The following is a 7,892-nucleotide window of genomic DNA, read 5'->3' as shown; positions in this document are numbered from 1 at the left end:
AAATCATGAAATATTAATCACATTAATACGAAATTTTACATACAATACATAAAATATTCATGTGAGGTCATACTAAAAAATCACGGCCAGTAGTGAAGTTTAACTATTTTTAGTAAATAAAAGTTCATTTTACTCATAAAAATGTAATTATTTCACTAAAAATCATTAAAGTAAGCAATAATCATCCATAAATCATCAATATGACCTAAAAATATTTTAGAACCAGAATATACAATATGCATTATGATTTAGAAGCTTTATCTAATAAATCACAAATTGTTAGTTTTAATTAAGTTACATTTAACTTGGAAAAACCAAAACGATTATGCATGCAACACCAAAGCTCTTGTTGCCAATTGTTAGGTTCATAAACCCCTATTAGACTCATCTAATTATTCTATAAATTACCCATTATTTATATTTATGTGGATCTAGTGCATGCATAACAAAATAATGAAATAAGTAAGAAAATCGAGTTTTCTTACATTGTAAATGTACCGGATTTTGGGCACAAGTAAGGTCTCCTACCTTCACTTGTTCTTGAGCTTAATACATTGAAATGATCCTCCATAAACTCAAACTTTCAAATTAGAAAGTCTCCTCTTGAATGCACCCAAAACAATCCCTTAAATCTAATAATAATATTAACTAGATGTTATTATTATATTCCTTAAAATATATTCTATATTATTTATTACTACTTCTAGTAATGTAATATGTAATATATGAATGAACAAGTTTTATGTCTAAAACAAATGTTAGAGAGATGGAGGAGAAAAAGCATACATACATACTCTATGCATGAGATGGGAATGAATGAATAAGACACAAGCTCTTATTTTGAGCCAAGGGGGGCCGAGTAGGGTGAGAGGAAAAGGGCTATTGCACGGCCTTGGTCTTACCCATAAAATGTAGGGTAAAGGCTAGTTAGTGTAGGTAATCATTATGTTTATTTTATCATAAAATAAAACATCCACTAATTCCTTAATCCCTCTATTTTTCGGTCCACTCATAAAATGGACATCCATTTTATGTTTGTTAACTTCTCATTTGTAATATACTATGCATTGATATCTAAAGATTCACTTGGAATTTATTTCGGATTTTCATGGCTCTAAGCCTTGTATTGAGTTGTGACTTAAACACTCTCATGTAAGTCATATGTTCATTACTTTCCAGAAGTAATCAACTTGAATCAAACAATTTCTTTGTAAGTTGCAAGCTCTTTACTTTCTAAAAGTAACACTAATTCATCATCTTCAACAAGTGATAACTTTAACCTCCTAGGTTTTGAAGAAACAACGTCTTACACAAAACGTACAAAACGTCTCATGTAGCCAAGAAAGACCAGTTTCTTGCGACATAACATTCTTTGTGGCTCTTGAATAATTTCTCCCACTCTGTCTTCTAGAAATAGACTTGTATTCTAGAAAGACAGCTTCACGAGCCACAATCCCGTTGTACTCGTGATTATTGTAAGGAAAAATGAGCATTTGTTTCTTTGGAAAACTTACAAACATGGTACCCTACCATTTCATATCTCATATGATTCGTTTTAGATTTAGTGAAAAAATAATTTAGACAAAATGATAAAATCCCCAAAAGGATCAAGTAACTCAAACCATATCGAATAGCGTTTGATTTCTTATCCAACCACACATTATCCTATAATGTGTGCTGAGAGAGATTAATTTTGTGATACTATATCACATTTCCTTTGGCTTATATCAAAGTCTTCACTTTGATAATCCCATCACGACTAAATCGTGATTCCTCGCTCTCTTTGAACTTCTTCAAAGATTTCTTTATTTACCTTATTAAGTGAACACATTAGCGTGAACTTAAATCGTTGGTAAAAGAAAATGATCAACCTATTTTGGATCAATGATTTACAACCTCGATCTCCTTTTCAACCAAAAGGCACGAGACATCTTGCTTTGAATACAAGATACGCATATACCATAAGATTAACAACCTAATGGTTTCAAGAGTACGATAACTCTTTGCGTTCATCATTCCAGAATCTAAGGTTCAATCTTGGGTTACCAATTTGAGTCTTGCATCATCAACATGATATATCATTCTAGTTTGGTTTAGAATATATATTCACCTTGATAATGGGCTAGCCATACATCAAATCGTGGTGTGTAGGGTCACAAAAGTGAAACCTCTTTTGTATCTTAACAAGTTTATATTCTTATTTAGAGTTTATGCACTTAATAGTCATAATTAAGTACAACTATAAACCCTAAACTAGAATGATTACACAATGACTCTATCTCTCGACATTATTTGATGCTAGTCGTCATATTATAATCATCTTATGTATCGAATACAATGATGAAAACCTCCACTGGTTTCTAATATTGACGAAGTAGTTTTAGCAAAATTTATGTTAATCAAATAAACATTTAAAGAAGAAGGTCCCTTTATATGTCCCACAACTAACTTGTTGATTCTTCAATAATTTGGGTAGTTTCCTTTCTAGCGTCCAACAATTAAGACAATGGAAACTTTATCGGTCGGGATTGATAGGTTTAGTATCGTTATTCTCAATAACTTTACTTTTAACATTACCTTGTATCAATTCCATTCTAATTTTACTTCTTCAAAACCTTTATCCTTTTCTTAACGGTTTAAGAGAATGCTCCCACTCAATTTCAATGAGTCTTTGCTTAGAGAAGCAAAATTGAATTTCATGAAGACTACTCTTCATTCGTTCGTTTAGTCTTAAAACTTTCATTGAAGTGGTTGCGGTATTTTGGTCAATTTTGATTTCAAACAAATCTAGTTACCAAAATGATGTAGCGTTTCAAAGTACTTAACTCAATTAAGCATATGAGAAACAATTCATTGTAAGTAGATATGTTAGTCAAAAATCAAAAACCCTTTTGATCACGAATAACTTTTATCTATACTCTTCACAAGAGATCCTTGCAATGGATAATACGAAGTTTTAGAAGAAATTTCATATTTGTCTTTAGTTACGATGTTTTAGTGGAAATTTGAATCAAAAATCGAAATGATATCGTATATGAATTGTGGTAAAGAAATAGAACAATATGATAACGGAATAATGAAAACAAAACATTCATCGATATAATAATACTTGTAAATAACAAGTAAAGCATTTACATAGTGACCTCTACCCAACTATGATAAATGATTCCAAGATCAAAATTCATATTAACTTAGGCATCGGTAAAGCCGAATACAACCCTTATCAATATAACTCGAAGGATTAACACTTTAATCGATTCTACTTTTAGAACTCTTGGTCGATAAAATTACATTAATATTTATCTTTAGCCCGAAACACATCCGGCAACCGTCGAGAATACTTTCGTTGAGTTCAACCCAAATTTCGAATAAATGTGTCCATGATCCAAATTTACATCAACTTGGGCATCGGTAAAGCCGAAAACAACCCTCATATTTATAAATTCGGTGGGTAGACATTTATCACCCACTTCCCCTACGTAACAAGGTTTGTACCCCGGTAAAGCCGAGTGCACTCCCTCACGAAATAGGTTTTCATGGTTTCTACTTTTTGGTAAGGCTAAGTCTCAATTGTTTATTTTTAGCGAGAGGTCATGTCAATTTATTTTCTATCACGTTTTAAGTGAAGTAAAGCGGTGAACTATGATAATTGTAATTGACACGGTCGATATACTCGATTTAATGATAATGCATGTTTTAGTTATGGCAATTTAGCGATGCATGCAACATATAAATAAAATGCAAAGCATAAATAAAATCCTAGTATGGCCTTCCTAAAATAGTAAATTTAATAAACTATTACAAATTCGGAAACCAACTCCTTTGGTCCCTTGAACTTCGGTCTTGGCACGCATTTCAAGGCAACACTTTCTTTAATGGATCGCCTTCTCGAGTGGCACCGTCTTCAAGGTACTCTGGAATAAATAAAATTACATAATTTCCTATTATACATTTGTAATAAAAATAAAAATAAATCTATTAAATTACAAAACGGTGATACGAGATCACAATAAATTACAACCGAATCGATATTCCCATACATTTCGGGTAATATCAATTAAAACTAAGGCCATACTAAGTAAAATTACATAATTCAAAAATTACATAAAATAAAAATATGACAATTGATACCGTCGTAGAGTACCAAAGATAAATTTATATTTCCAAACTACTACTATAGCTAGTGGCAGTCAGGGTCGAACCACAGAGAGGCGATGCAATTATTAGTTGTCTGATTTTAGTCTTAATGTAACAATTGAGGGGGTGTTTGATTTGAATAATCTATAATTAAAGGCAATAAATGAAAAGTAAACTAAGCTAGTAGATGAAATCAAATATTAAAAGGGCGCTAAGATGGTCGGTTCACTATAGTTTCGGCGGCAGCAAACTAGGTAAGTCTGAAATAATCACGTGAGACGGAAAAATAAGAAGGCCTATCGGTCCTTTCTTAACAGGTAGCATCTTTCGATCTCGCTACAGGTCCCTAATGTCACTAATGCTAACTTTCGTCCTGAACAGTGATTTAAAAGGCTAAATTAACTTATCTCTCGATCTTATTAATTCAATCGTCTTAATTAGGCAATCTATTTCCCTCCCCTATCTTTCGATCTTATCGGGTCGGTCAATTCCTAAACATTCAACTAGTCGCGTGCACTCGATTCGTCAAAAATAGAAATTAAATTAATTAAAACGAAGCATATCTCACGTGGCCAGTCGATCGACCAGGGTATGCGGTCGATCGACCATGGCGCGATTTCAGGTATACTATTCTACGCCGCCTACTTCTACAGATTCCCTACATCCTAACACAGGGTATTTAGCTACTCATGTTTGCGATAAAAACAACAACAAGATTAACGAATAAAGATACTGAATTCATGGCTAAATTAATTAAATGAACAATTAACATAAAACGATAATCGGCTTTGGGAATTCTAACCTAACAATTCTATACTACAAATGAAAGCAATAAAACTGAATATTAGAACAGAAGAATACCGTATAAAGGAATTGCAGAGGAATGATCAAAACCGAATGCAAAAAGAAACTTTATTAATGAAAGAACAAACTAAAACTAATGACTATCGAATTGTATCTTAGGAACTTGATGATAAAACTAGATGAAGGTTTGATGATTATTCTGAAAACTAGGTTACGTTATATAGAAATATTACGCAACTCTTATTCCTAAACCTAATTACAATGGGCTTCTAACTTCTCGATCTTTTAACTTGCGTCAGATTTATCGGTGTGGTCGATCGACCAAGGCAGCCAGTCGATCGAGTGATACGCGCTAAACAGTAGCTTCTGTAACTCGTGATCTGGTCGATCGACTGAAGTAACTGGTACTTGGCTCCAAAAGCTTCGTGAATTCATCTTTCCGGCCTCGATACGCGCACCAAGTTCGTTTCTTGAGTGAACACTTCACGTCAAATGCAATGCCTAGTACTCGGGGATGGATTTAGCTCGATATCTACTCATTTCCGCAATAATCTGCAATATTACAAGATAATACGAAAGTAGACGAAAATGGGGAAAATGGTAGCTTAAACTACATAAATGAGCTCTGACATGCGTGTAAAAAACGGTGTAAAACATCATATAAAAGACACGCATCAAACTTCCCCAAACCAAACCCTTGCTTGTCCCCAAGCAAGAACTAGACTCGATCCTAAAACCTAATGGAACGAGTTCAATCTCAGAGCGAAATGCTAACCGAATAGCCTAAACCAATTTAATGCAATAACTAACAATCAATTAGCACTATGAATCATGCAAACGAGTTATGTAGTCGTTAAAACTGCTGAACCGTCAACTGTAGAGACTTATCAATTCAGACTCTCACGGGTCGCTCATATCACACATAAGCACAGGTGAGTATATGTAAGATAGAAAGAAGTAAATGTAATGACACTCACCTAACTACGACTTATAAGAACATGTCTGCAATCTAATATGAAAATAATCTCTACAACCGTACCTATGCATTCCAACCAAACAAATGACCATGACACATGCCGAGGTAAAAATGGATATGTGAGGTATGGGTAAGAAGGGCTAAAATAAATTTGGATAAAAACAGAGTTAAAAGCCAAGCTAGTAACTAAGGGAACCAAATTATAACAACATACAACTTCTTGCTCAAAATTTCAATCGAAACGGTGCTAATAGCAAGCACAAATCTCACAATCTCCGATATAATTTTAATTGCCCAAATGATGATAATAAAGCATGGGAATAAAATCACCAACTAATCAAAACTCCAACCATGTGATTTTGATTTGTTTTTTCTCGGGCTTCAGTCGATCGACCAAGATGGCCAGTCGATCGACCGCCCTCTACAGTACAGCACACGTTTCTTTTTTTTTTCTTCTTTTCTTCCTTTTTCACCTTCCCAACATCATCTCAAAATGAGCATTAGCTACCAAAACCAAAGTAACAATCCCAAGAACATAAACTACTAGCTTGACAAGGGCAGGCTAAGTGTAGGATGTAGTTATCGGGACAAAAAGGCTATTTCTGGCAATGTGGAGCTTATGGGCAAAATGAATAAAGGGGTGACCTCTTCCACATGTGTCAACTAACCACGAACCCAAATGCATACAGGTATTAAGCAGATTAAGTTCATACTTATGCATATTTATGTAACATGTCTCATAAGGAGTAACTACTCACAATCCTAGATAAACCGGTCACAGATGACACCAGTTATAGGCTCTAAACCTCAGAAAATGATGTAGTTTGCCAAAAATCTAAGTCAAGTCTCAAGTTCAGCAAGAATTTTAACGAAAACTCGTAGACTATGCAAATGATTCTACTAATAACATGTCAATTAGCAAGGCTTAGGCATAAAACAGCTGAAAATGCAATGTCATCATTGAAATACTACCGTTCCGACTCGACCTATATGCTAAAATAAACATGCAAATTTTTGAATTTTTGAAATTTTTCAATTTTTTTTTTGGTATTTTGTTTGGTATATATGGAGAAATTAAATAACAATGCAAACAGAATAATTAAACGTGAATGCAAAAATGCAATAGAACATATGAATGCAATGCAAAACCCTTCCCCAAACCAAATCACACAATGTCCTCATTGTGCAAAATCATATAATGAAATAAAAGGGAAACGATAATTTTGTGTGAAAATTAACTAAATAAGACATGAAAAGGACTCGGAAACTCACAAGACTTTAAGCGCAGCAAAAGGAAACCTCCTCAAACCAGCGCGAGCTAGGAGGTTTCTGTAGCCAGCAGTGCTACCATAGGTACCTGAAAAGACAGAAAATACCGCGCATAAATCCGAGAAAACAATTTACGAAACGCAACATTATGTGTAAAATAAAGAAACGGAAGAAAACAGAAATGAGTCGGGGAATAAAGTGGAGAAAAGACTCCCTCAACTCCGCAAATCGACCAAACACAGCAGGGGAATGATCGAAAACAGGTACAGCTGCGCTTGGCGGTCGATCGACCACATCACCCAGTCGGTCGACCAGAGTGAACAAGAACAGAAGCTCTTGGAAGTCGCAGCTCAGTCGATCGACCATAGGAGGCAGTCGATCGACTGGAAAACCTACTGTAATTTCTGATTTTCTTCGAATTAGCTCAATAAATTTAACCAACATGGTCTATAAACCTGCAAATACACATAATAACGCGCCCAAAATTGCGCAAAACCCAAAGTAACAGTCTAAAGTGTTTAAAATCCTAAGCAGACTTATTAAAATGCGAAGTCTCGCGCACACAAAAGCAATAAAAAGAGTCTAACAAAAGCAATAAAATGAATGTTTTTGAAAAAGTCTTAATCAACTAATAGTTGATCAAGAATGGCCACGGAATGGCCCACTTGCTCGGCTCCTGGCTACAAGAAGTAGCCTCTACAGTGCT

This window comes from Silene latifolia, chromosome 6 (genome assembly GCF_048544455.1).
Source record: "Silene latifolia isolate original U9 population chromosome 6, ASM4854445v1, whole genome shotgun sequence".
Lineage (NCBI taxonomy): Eukaryota > Viridiplantae > Streptophyta > Magnoliopsida > Caryophyllales > Caryophyllaceae > Silene > Silene latifolia.
The sequence above is the reverse complement of the archived record's forward strand: the minus strand, read 5'-3'. Positions refer to the sequence as shown.